Here is a 12,712-nt window from a genome sequence, read left to right as displayed (position 1 = left end):
TCTAACTGCCTAACGCTGGCCCAGAGGAGCCTAGGGTTTAGAAGTCAAACAAACCAGTTTAAATTCTTCTCAGCTTCTTGATTCCTCTGCACCTCAGTTTTCTCATAAGAAAACAGGGATAATAATGCACACCTTACAGACTTGTACTGAGGACTAATGAGGAGCTCAGTGGTGGAAAAAACCAACTTCAACAAAGAGTAATTCTTCTCAGCTGATGAGTTAGGAGGGGCCATGCCTGGGCGGGTACCCACCGTGGTAGAAGTGTTGAAATGAAACTTGTGTTTGTTCAAATCTCTTCCTTCAGAAGGTGTTATCTCGGCCCTCCCAGAGACTAAACCCTTTGGGTATCTACCGGTTCAGGGATAATTGTAGATTCACAAAGAAAGGGACTCTTTTCCCCTGAGAGCACTAAGATTGGAAAGAATACTATATGAATAATAATAATAGTGAAGAACCACTCTTTATTAAGGGACTACTATTTACTCAGCACAGTGGGTGCTTTATATTTCTATTATTCCAGTTAATTTTCACAGCAACCTTCGGATGGTATCATCACTCCCATATTACAGATAGGAAACTGAGACTCAGAAATTAAATATCCTACTCCATGGAACAGCTGATCAGTGGCAGAACTAAAGAGCCACTGTGCTTAATGATTAAAGAACAAAAATGTCCGTCCACTAGAAGGTTAGCTACGCCTTGGTTTCAGGACCCAATCTGGTCAATCTATGTAAGCACTAAATCACTAAAGAAAATTCTTGAACACTGCAAGGAATTCAGTTTCGCTTTCTTACAGATAGATGGAAACCCTGTGGTCCCCTAAGATAGCAAGAGGCCAAGGGAGCTAAAGGAAGATTTCTGAACATGAAACTGTGTAGCAGGGTTTGGGGAAGGGCCTAGAAGGGTCTCTCAAAGTATTCCTTCCCTCATTTTCTAGCTCTCACCCAAGAAACCACAGAGTTTTTCCAAATACCGAGTTCATTTGAAATAGGCCACAACCCTTCAGATTGCAAAGTCATCTAAATACATTTTTAAGATGATGACAATTTGCAATCAGCATCTTTGAGAAAAATCATTCCGAGAAATTGCAAAGCAATAAAATCAGCTCCGAGAAGTGCATGTTCCCTGTTCTGTTGCTACACAATATATGTTTATGATGTAGACTTCTGCTTGCCCCAAATACCTAAGAACAAATAAATGTATTACCTGTTTCTTCTGCTTGGCCAATGCAGAGGTTTTTCCTCACCTCAGGTGTTTCAAGAGAAACAAAAATGAGAAAAAACCTTCTCTATGAGGGATGCAGAGGTCTGAAAGAGAAGAGGTACAATTCCAGTTCTCTCTGGAGCACCACCCCTACACACACACACACACACACACACACTCCACACATCTCACACCTCTGCAGTTCTCTGCAGAGAGAGCTCTTGCTTAAATAAATCAAGAAGTAAATACACACACGTACACAAAGAAATAACTCGAACATGCCCCAGCTGCTTTGCCTTTCAGCCTGGAAGGCGAGCTCCGAGCAGCAGATCCGGGAGAGGCTGGACTGGCCCGTGAGCCGCAGCTGTCTGCCCCAACCCTGCCCTGTTCTGGGCTAGGAGATAAAGGGATGCTCTCAAGTAATGGGCTGAGGTCACATGACTGCTTCCAAGGGGACCAGGCTCTGTACAAGCAGGACCAGGCTGCTGTTTGCATAAATAATCTGCATCAGTACAAAATACAAAATGAATTTCGGTAAATAAGAGCAGAAGAGCACTCAGTGGCTGACTCTTTAGGTCAACCAAGGATGATTTTTAGGGAACGTTACAGTAACCTGGGTACGATTAAGAGAAGGAAGTGAAAAAACAAAACATTCCTCTTTAGGACTTGAAAAGGCATGGGTTTAAGGGAGCAGCTGTTGGGTGCTGTGCTGCAAATTCATTTATATGATGTTTTTATTCCTCCAGCTATTCAATCGGCTGCTTGTTGGAGAACCTGTGAGAAGGAGATTCACCTCTCTTCATCAGCAGAAAAGAAAAAGGAAAGTTGACCTGTAATTTTGCAGAGTTTGAGAAGGAAGAAGGGGAAGACATTTGAAAAATCGAAGTGCCAGTGTCAGTACTGGATGCCACCAGCCACAGTTCTGCTGTCTTTCGAGGCAATCCAGAGGTGATCTTGTTCCCAGAGCCTCACATTGACTGTAGCTGCACCGACAGCAATTTTCCTCCCAAACTCTTCCCAGCTGGTTACATAGTATATGCCTTTTCGAGCTTACTGGCCTTAGGCACCTTGAGCTGGGATTTCAAGAACTTCAGCCATCATCATTTCATAACCCCACCCAAGCTGCTCTTTAGCCAATTCCTTTCTACAATTGAGAGCCACGGGAGATCCAGTAAAGTGGTTACCTAGCTTGCTATTTAATCTAATGGAGTCACTTTAAAAATAACTGGAAAGGCAGCCCTGGGCTTCTGTAATTCTATTAGCATATTAAATATTATCAGAGGGCCTCATTATGAGGCAATACAGCTGTACAGGTTTCCATGGCAGGGACTCTAAGACTAGGACCTGATAAGGCCACCATACACATTGCAAATGATAGCATAATTACCCAGGCTTCTGAAAACTAATGGACAATGTCGCTATATGGCTGGGTTTCCGGCCAGATGCCTATTCAGTCCACAGTGATTAAATGATGGCTATGTCCAGATACAGTTGTTCAAATGTCTCCTCTGTGTGAAGCCTTTCCTGAATCACCAAGGGGGAGTTAGTCCCTCTGCCTTCTGGCTCTCAAAGCCATGTGTGTGTCCAATTATAAAGCTTCCCAAAGTGCACTGTAATTTGTCCTTTTACATGTGAAATCCTGAAGGATAAGGATCCATTTCATTCCTCTTGGCATCCCCAGCACCAAATGTATAAGAGGTACTCACCGAATATTTGTTTAATCACAGAAAGAAAGGAAAGGAGGGAAAGAGCTCGTGATTTAGGTGGTTGTTTTAATGGCCAGCCTCTGGACCATGAATTGGATTGGTTGTGCCCTTTATGTGACTTGTCTAAAATTTAGAATTTGCTTAAAATGAAGAACTTCACTGGATCTTCCCATTGTACAAAGAACGCTAAAGTGTTACTTCAAGCACCACGAAGAGTTCTATAGCCAGCCTCCAACTGCTAAACGAACCAGCACTGATGTATGTGAATAAATCACAATGATAACATTTATTGAGCACTTACTATGTTCTAGGCACTTGTAAATTTTACATGTTAATCTTATTTAATCCACACACCATCCTATGAGGTACAGTAGTCCCCCCTTTTCCAAGGTTTTTCTTTTCACGGTTTCAGCTACCCGCAACCACTGTCCAAAAATATTAAATGGAAAATTCGAGAAATAAACAATTCATAAGTTTTAAATTGCATGCCATTCTGAGTAGCCTGACAAAATCTTGCGCCATCCCACTCCGCCCCACTTGAGACATGACTCATCCCTTTGTCCAGAGGATCCACGCTGTATGCATGACCTGCCCATTAGTCACTTAGTAGCTGTCTTCGTTATCAGATCAACTGTCATGGTATCGCAGTGCTTGTGTTCAAGTAACCCTTATTTTACTTAATAATGGCCCCAGAGCACAAGAATAGTGATGCTGGCAATTCGGACATGCCAAAGACAAGCCATAAAGTGCTTCCTTTAAGTAAGAAGGTGAAAGTTCTCAACTTAATAAGGAAAGAAAAAAATGGTACACTGAAGTTGCTAGGATCTATGGTAACTTTTACTCCAGTATGCTGTTATAATTGTTCTATTTTATTATTAGTTACTGTTGTTAATCTCTTACTGTGCTTAATGTATAAATTAAACTTTATCATAGGTGTGTATGTATAGAAAAAAATAGTATATATAGGGGTCAGTACTATCCACAGTTTCAGGCATCCACTGGGGGTCTTGAAACATATCCCCCAGGGATAAGCGGGGACTACTGTATATACTATTATTATCCCTATTTACACATTGGGAACTATAGCCTGAAGTCAACCAACAAATGAGGAGCAGAGCTGGGATTTGAACCCAGACACTTTGACTCTAGAACCCCTACTTATGATCATTACACTATATTGCCTTGGTCAGCACCTTGTGTGGCTGCAAAATGAAAGTTCCAGCCTCTTCTCAAATGTTCTCTGGCTTTCCTCCAGCTAAGCAGGGATGTGTTCTCTCAGCCTGAGAAAAGAAAAAATAATGGGCAAAGTAATGTTAACAGTTCTAAACTCACTCATTAACAGACTTATCTCCCTAACAGTCAAGGTGGGTCAATTTATCTCTCAATGGGCACACCATCATATGAAAACAGCCAATAGGTCAGGTGAGAGTTCAACTACGCCCTCAGGGAAGGCCATGGCAACATCAGGTCCTCCTTAGATAAGACGCCTTGTGCTCTTCGATTCAATTCAACACATTTTTTTCCCAAAGATTTTATTTTTTCCTTTTTCTCCCCAAAGCCCCCCAGTACATAGTTGTATATTCTTCATTGTGGGTCCTTCTAGTTGTGGCATGTGGGACGCTGCCTCAGCATGGTTTGATGAGCAGTGCCATGTCCGTGCCCAGGATTCGAACCAACGAAACACTGGGCCGCCTGCAGCGGAGCGCACGAACTTAACCACTCGACCACACACATCATATGATGATGCCAGGCACATCATAGATATTTATTAAATGAATAAATGAAAGCAATACAGTATGACAAAATCTCTAATAGGACAGGTAAGGGGGACAGAGAAAGAGCCCTATGCCACAAACGGGATGAAGGTAGGCTTTTTAGAAGAAGTGATGCCCCTGCTGAGACCTGAGGATTGAGCAGCCAGAAGTTAGGAGTTAACCAGAAGAAAAAAGGTGAGGGAAAGAAGAGGGTGTTCTTGTAGATACATATATTTTGCAGTACTTAACCAGGATGTGAAATGGGAAAGGTGAAATAAAAATCAGAGCAAACTGAGTTCCTAGTTATAATGCTGCAATTAGGCTTACAAGCAGGTCGAGAAAAGTGTTTGTCTGCTGTGGTTGAAAAAGGGCAGCCTCTGCACCTCTGCAGCCTGGATTTACTCTTTCTTGGCTGCCTCGGCTGTCTTTCTTTCCTTTCTCACTTCCCCACTCCCCTACTGGGTTTGCTTTCACCCTCCAGATAAACTTGCTCTCAAATACTTGTCTCAGTGTCTACTTCTGAGGGAACCCAAACCAGAACACTCAGTTAGTCTGTAGTAGGAGCAAGCTATGGAAAGGCAGAGGGGAATGGAGATGGCTGCTTACCTCACAAGGAAGAGACTGGGCATTGCAGGAAAACCTCTCCTGTTTCACAAGCTTCCTAGAGCTGGCCACAGTTCCAATTTCTCCCAAAGAAAAGTAATTCTAACAGGCAGCTCCGACATACACTGGGGGGTATGCTAGAATCTAGGCAAAGCAGCTGGATTTGGGAAGAGACTGAAAAAAATGGTGTGTGCAGATCTGTTGGGTGGTGAGTACTTAAGGTGTCTGTGCACTCCTGGTCCCTGATACCTCAATGTCCTAGAGCACCAAAGGCGGGCTGGCCTCCCAGCTCTGGTGCTGGGGCCGATGGGAAGCAACCACACCCACTCCCAGCTTCCTAACACCTGGTAGTCTCCAAAAGGGGGTACCTGCCCCACAGCAGATGCACAGAAGGTCTGCTGGACAGTAGAAAACAAAATATCAGAACTCATATTTTTATCTATTTTCTTATTCTTTTAGAATTTTCTATTTTCATGTATGTTTGGCAATGTACACAGTATATGAGTTCAGTAGTATTAGTTGTAAGTAAATAAATATACCTGTACTAGGGGTCTATTCTCAAAAAGCTTTTACTGTGAGAGGTTCATGATCAAAAACATTTTAAGAACCTTGATTTAAAGAGCGTGCTTCCTTTTGAAGAGAAGGAAGGAATACCAAGTAACTTTACATTTCAATAAAGAAAAAGGATCAAGCATATTTCCAGAGATGAGTTCTGGGTATTGAAAAACCACATTAAGGAGCTGGCCTGGTGGCATAGTGGTCGAGTTCGTGTGCTCTGCTTCAGCAGCCCAGGATTCATAGGTTCAGATCTCGGGCACAGACCTAGCACTGCTTGTCAGGCCATGCTGTGGTGGCATCCCACATAAAATAGAGGAAGATTGGCACAGATACTAGCTCAGAGACAATCTTCCTCACACACACACAAAAGAAAAACCACAGTAAGTACAAGGAAAGAGAGGCTAGATTTGGAAAGTTGTTAAAAGAAATAAAAGGTGGGTTACAAGTCACTATCAGGTGAAAGAAATTCATAAAGGCCAGTGCTGGCCAGATGTGTCTATTGGGGTCACCTTGTCAGCAGCCACAACGACAGGCTGAAACAGCTGTCACGTGTTGAAGTTTATAAGTTTGGCTTTGAAAAGGCTCCATCTTGGGTACAAAAGTTGAGCTTTCCATGGTTGTGATTTAATAAATAGAGGATTAGTGGATATTAGAATTTAAATTTTGACCACTGCTTAGTCTAACCCTAGCTTGGTCCTAGATGGCTTGAGTTTAAAAAAAAAATCTCCTTCAATTAACCCTGAATGTCCGTAAATCAAATCAATAAGCTTCACAGAGAGTTCCGGCCTGGGTAAGATGGAATAAGGACACTCTACCCACTCTACCCTGTCCCTCCCATTGATTGAAGCTATAAAAGCCGTACAGAATCCAGGGAGCAGCTATCTGAGGACTGTGGCAGGCAGACACCAACATGGTCCCCAATGATCCCCAAATCCTGGTATTCACGCCCTTCTGTAATCCCCTTCCTTTCACTGTAAGGCTGGACGTACTGACTGACTCCTGATCAACAGAATATGGCAAAGGTATTGGGATGTCACTTCTGTGACTAGGTTATAAAAGATTGTGACCTTCTGTCTTGCTAGCAGACTCTATTGCCTTTGCAACTCGTGTGCTTTTGATAAAGTAAGCCGCCATGTTGGAGAGGCCCACATGGCACCGGACTGAGGGAAGTCTCTGGCCAAAAGGCAGAAAGGAACCGAGGCCCTCCGTCAAACAGACCTCAAGGAACTGAATCCTTCCAACAACCACGTGCGCTTGGAAGTACATCCTTCCCCAGTTAGGCCTTAAGATGCCTGCAGCCCAGCCAGCACCTCGACTGCAGCAGCTTGTGAGAGATCCTGAAGTAGAGGACCCGTGTAAGACACTCCCAGATTCCTGCTCCGCAGAAGCTGTTGGATAATTATGTGTATAAGCCGCTAAGTTTTTTAGTAATTTGTTACACAGCAATAAATAAGCCACACGAGGACTCTGAAAAGTAAATAGCAGAAGGCAGATTAAGGAAAAAGATCAGAGTTTGAAGCATCACCAAACTGCTGATGAGTTGACCATTTTTTTCCACCCAGTTCCCCCTGGATTCAAGGAAGCAGAAATTCAAATTAAAACCACAATGAGATAATACTGCACACCTATTATAATGGTTTAAAAAAATTCTAAATACCCAGTGCTGGCTAGGACGCAGAGCAACTAAAACTTTCATACTTTGCTGGTGGGAATGCAAAATGGTACAGCCACTCTGAAAAATAGTTTGGTAGTTTCTTATAAAGTTGAACATACACTTACCATATGACACAGCAATCCTACCCCTGGGTATTTACTTTAGAGAAATGAAAGCTTATATTCACAGAAAAACCTGTACACAGGTTCATGTGGTCAAATACTGAAAACAGCCCAAATGTCCTTCAATGGGAGAATGGATGCACAAACTGTAGGATATCCATACATTGAAACGCCACTCAGCAATAAAAAGGAACAAACTACTGATCCCCACAACCTGGATGAATCTCAAAGGCATTATGCTGAGTGAAAGGAGCCTGATTTAAAAGGTTGCGTACGTTTATATGACATTCCCGAAAAGATAAAACTATATGATGATGGAGAACTGATCAGTGGTTGCCAGGGTTTACAGGTGGGGGAGGGTATGACCACAAAGGGAGAGCAAGACGGAGTTCTGGGGGGCAATGTTCTGTAGCCTGAATAAGGTGGTGGTTACGCTAATCTATCCATGTGTCAAAATTCACAAAACTATAACAAGCTGATTTCACTGTACACTAATTTAAAAATACATTTTTTTAAAAGCTTCAGAGCTGGCTCTGGTTTAGTGCCTTTGGGTCTGCAGATATTAAGTCCCCACGGGCGGACTGTGACTGCCAAGGGCCTTCCTAAATCACAGCCAGAAGCAGTGTCTTCTGCTGTAAACTATGAGCACTAAGGAAAACACTTGCCCTTCCCTCTGACTTCACTTTTAGCTCTCTATCCCTGGGCAAAACTCAAAACACAGAGATCCCAGTCAGAAAACGCACCCCATCCATTCTTTATTCAACAAGTACTTACTGAGCATGTTCCAGCGATGAGGCAGGGATAGAAGGATGAATACATTCTGATTCATTTCCCTTCCAGGTTCATAGTGTAATGAGGGACATGGACTCGTCCACAAATAATCTCAAAACAGGAGGTGTAGGTACAGAGATACGCCCATGTTCTTTTGGAGTCCAGAAGGATATTAGCTCTGCTAGGGCAAGTCGGGAAATGTTCCATAGAGCCTGAAAGGTGAGGAAAGGCATTCCAGGGCGCACAGGAGCATGCTATAGTTGAGTAATGTTTCCTGAGACTGGGAGATAGAGGGTGTATAGAGCAGAGGATGGGGACGTGAACCAGGGAGGGAGATTGGTGCCAACTGTGATCATTCTTGTAAATCACAACAAAGTCAGACTTTAACCTGTCAGTCAGGGATTGCAATCTCAAATGCTTACATGGGCTAGGACAGATAATATAAATGAATAAGGCAGCCTGGGTGGAAACGATGGGACATTCTGGAGAGATTGTGTCTATATGAGGCAGCTGCTACTTACTGGTAGCTCCCTCTCAGGCTGCCATCCAGAAATGCTGGCCCAGTCTTGCCCGATGTAATTTTTCAAGAGAAGCTGAACATATTTTTATGTAAAATCTCCCTATTTTTAAATGTCGGTATATTTCTGCAAATTTGAAGACGCCTTCGATTACAAGAAACATCATTATTTTATGTACCAATGAGAAAGAAAAAAGCCACCCATCAAATTATGACACTCCATCGATTTTAAGACACATTCCAATTTCAGAGGTGCTAAAATGTGAAAAAATGTGGATCTTAGAATCAATGAAGTGCAGTAATTCTCATTTTCTCAAAACACTATACAGACTCCATGGATTCAGCATGAGGCTGCCAGACTGCAAACTCTGTTTAAGTGAAGGGGAGCCTGAGGGTAATGTGATTAGATTTAAGCTTCAGGAAGATCTCTCTGAGGGTCAGACGGTGATGAACTGGGCAAAAGCCAGCCATAGGAAGACCAGTGAGGAAGCTCCTGCGACAATCCAGGAGAGAGATGATAAGGGCTGAATTAAAGCAGTGGCAGTGGGGATGGAGAGGAGCGGCCAAAGGTGAAAGCCCTTTAGGTAATAAACCCCACAGGCCCCCGACTGGGTAGAGGGAGTGAGGGAGACAGAAGCATCAAGAATGATTCCAAGGTTTCTAGCTTGGAATAATAAATGGATTCCTCACTTCTTCAACAATACTTACTGGGTATCTACCACGTGCCAGGCACTATGCTGGGCACTGAGGGTACAACAGTAGACAAGACAGACATGGTCCCTGCCCTCTTGTCATTCACAGTCTAGTGGGCAAGGTCATTAATTGCGGTACAGTGTGAATGGGTACAGGGGTAGGAAACGAAGGGGGACAGTATGTTTACAGTGGAGAAAAACAATGAGTTGAAATGTCCCATAGGCAGTAGACAATTGTTTAGAGCCCAGGAAATAAATCAGGTCTGTGGATTCTGATTAAATTGGTCAGCAGGTTACCGATAACAGCTGAAGTGATTAGAGAAGATAAAATAGCCAAGGCAAGCTTTTAGAGCAAAAAGGCAATAGGGGTAAAAGCAGAAGCGGGGGAATAGAGACATTTAAAGGGAATGAGGAGGAGGGAGCGAGCAAAGGAGACTAAACAAGGGACAATCTGGACAGGAAGGAGCCCAGGAGAGAGGAGAGTCTGTAAACCAAGGGAGACAGGTATTATCATCTAATCCAATATACCTTTATCTACAATTGCTGCACAGAAGTAATTTACCTTGGCAATGTACAATTCAGATTCTCAGAGCTATGGAGTTTTGCATGAACTCCAAATAGGCTTATCAGAACTGCTTCTTATTTAGAGAGCTGTGATATTTTTAAATATTGCCACAATCTGTTCCTTTAGCTTGTATGTGCTGGCGTTTTGCACGTATTTCAGTTTGACATCTAGCATGAATCAATGGCAGAGCAATGGTAATTCCTTACCTCTTCTCTTCCTTCTGCAGGAGCCATAATCTGCCACTCCAAGACAAAAGTAAAACAAAGGATATACATTTATGTAACTCCCTCTCATGTCAAAGCACTGGGAATTGGGCACTTGACCTAGGCACAGATGGTAGAGTCCCCTTGCAAGATAATCATGAGGCTCTTGGCCCAGAGCTCTGTAACGGGTGAGGCTGTGATGCACAGTAAGATACTCTGGTCCTCTTGAGGGTATTATGTTAAGCGAAGTAAGCCAGATAGAGAAAGACAAACACTGTATGTTTCCACTCACATGTGGAAGATAAACAAACACATGGACAAAGAGAACTATTTAGTGGTTACCAGGGGGAAGGAGGGTGGGGAGTGGGCACAAAGGGTGAAGGGGCGCACCTATAAGATGACTGACGACTAATAACGTACAACTGAAATTTCACAATGTTGTAAATTATCATAACCTCAATAATAATAAAAAAAAAAGATACTCTGGCCTACCAGACCTGTTCAGAAAGGCCCTTCACTTTATAGCAGAGGAAACCAGACCCAGAGAGGTTAGGTAGCCTCCCCAACATCACAGTCTTATGACTTGGTGGCCAGTACTCTTCCCACTACATCAAGGTGACCCAATTCTACCCTATAAAGATAGCTCCAATATAATAGATACTAAAGTATGATAAACTCTGTACACAAAACTTAAAGTCCACAAGAATTGGCCAAACAACTAAGCAAACAGAGGAAGAAGGTGAACTTTCAATCATGTTTCCATGCCTACACAGATTTCATTCAGTCCATCTGCTCCTTTAAGAGTTCTTACCCTTCCCTCTAAGTTTTATCAGTCCACACAGGCTCCAGGAAAACAGACTCCTAGATCTTCACTTTGCTGGCTGCTGAATCTTTCAGCCTGATCTGTAGGCTCAGGACACAATCCATCATCACGCTTATAGGTCTTAAAGAGGAGTGCTCAGCCTCATCTGGAATTCTGCAGAGGTAGATTCTAGAATGATTCTTTAATAGGTTGCCTTGGCAACTCCACAATGCCACATGCAGGTATGACAGTACCTGCCAACAGTAACGTGAATAACACAACCTGGATGAGAGAACCACTTCCTGCTTATTGGAAAGGCAGGTTCCAGGTTCTTCAAGCTTTCTTTTTGCCACCATTGCCTCCCTGTCAACCATTTTTGTGTTTATGAACATAGAAAACAAAGAACAGTTGGTTTCTAGAGGAATGTTGAAACCATTAACTAAAACAAGGCCTGGGAAAGATCCATGGCTTTCTTTTCAAAACCCTTGCTACTATTGCCTCAGATGACTAAGAATTTATGGTGAAGCCCTTGGAAAAGTTTTTAGAGAATTTTCTCTAAGAGCACTTATTCTTGTCTTGGCTTTATTCACATATTCATTCTACAAATATTTGTTGAGCATCTATTGTGTGCCAGGCACTGTTCTACACCCTGGAGATATAACAGTTAACAGAACTGACAAGGTCCTTCCCTCACAAAGTTTATAGTCTAGTGGGGGAAGTAAACATTAATCAAATCATAAAAATAAATTAGGAAATTGCAAAGGAGAAGTACATGTATCATGAGAGCGAGTCAAGAGGTCAAGCAAAGGCTTCTCTGAGGAAGTAGCCTTTGAACTGACATCTGAAAGACAAATACTGATTAACTAGGTGAAGGTGTTGGCAGGGGGATAGAGTCAAGGACATACTGGAGTTGAGCCTCAGTGACCTGGAGTAGATAACTGGAACCTATGATTTGGGGACTTTCAAAGGAGAATCAAGGGTTTAATGTAGGTCTTAGTTTACTAAAGGTGAAGTTAGTATTTTCACCAATATTCCAAAGAATGCACAATCTGTGAGTCTCATTTATATAAAACTCTCTAAAACAGTATTTCTCAAACTTTAATGTGCTTATAAATCACCTGGGGATCTTCTTAAAACACAGATTCCTGGGCCCAGCCCCTGGAGGATCTGATGCAATAGGTCTGCAGTAGGGCCCATAAATCTGTATTTCTAATAAACTCCCACGTGGTGGAGCATACTATGAGAGGTGCTGCTCTACTGCACGGTCTGATTTTTACTTAAACCTCTATTTCTTTTTCAATCCACTCTTTAAAGTCAAACTATATTCTACAATGTTCTTGCGATTTTTAGGGTAAATTCAGTAGTATCAGCGGAACAAGAGAACGTTGTGATATAGAAATAAAACAATGCCATAAGCTAAAGACTTCAAATATTTGGAAAGAATGAGAGAAATAACAATTACAAGCAAACTGAGGTATCAGTAATGTGGTGAAACTTCATTAATTGACCGCAGTGAGGTGGACTGTCATTCTTAGTGAAAAGTCCAGTTTACAAAGCAGTTT

General features: G+C 42.6%; 1 protein-coding gene across 6 annotated transcripts in view; it reads right to left on the bottom strand.

Annotated features, from left to right (window-relative positions):
- Positions 1–12,712, bottom strand: part of PPEF1 (protein phosphatase with EF-hand domain 1) — a 130,431-nt gene that overhangs the window by 106,747 nt on the left and 10,972 nt on the right. For 3 of the 6 annotated variants that reach the window (XM_070502428.1, XM_044763751.2, XM_044763755.2), the window contains 3 exons: positions 8,375–8,583; positions 4,103–4,189; positions 1,207–1,307 (listed from right to left, as the gene is read on the bottom strand). The gene's annotated coding sequence lies outside the window, so the exon portion shown is untranslated. Of the gene's footprint in view, positions 1–1,206; positions 1,308–1,462; positions 1,621–4,102; positions 4,190–7,042; positions 7,213–8,374; positions 8,584–12,712 lie in introns of those variants that run through there. The other 3 variants (XM_070502429.1, XM_070502430.1, XM_044763756.2) reach the window with 3 other exon arrangements.

The sequence above is a fragment of the Equus asinus genome, chromosome X (assembly GCF_041296235.1).
Source record: "Equus asinus isolate D_3611 breed Donkey chromosome X, EquAss-T2T_v2, whole genome shotgun sequence".
NCBI lineage: Eukaryota > Metazoa > Chordata > Mammalia > Perissodactyla > Equidae > Equus > Equus asinus.
Note: the sequence above shows the minus strand (reverse complement) of the source record. Positions and strands in the feature narration are given on the sequence as shown.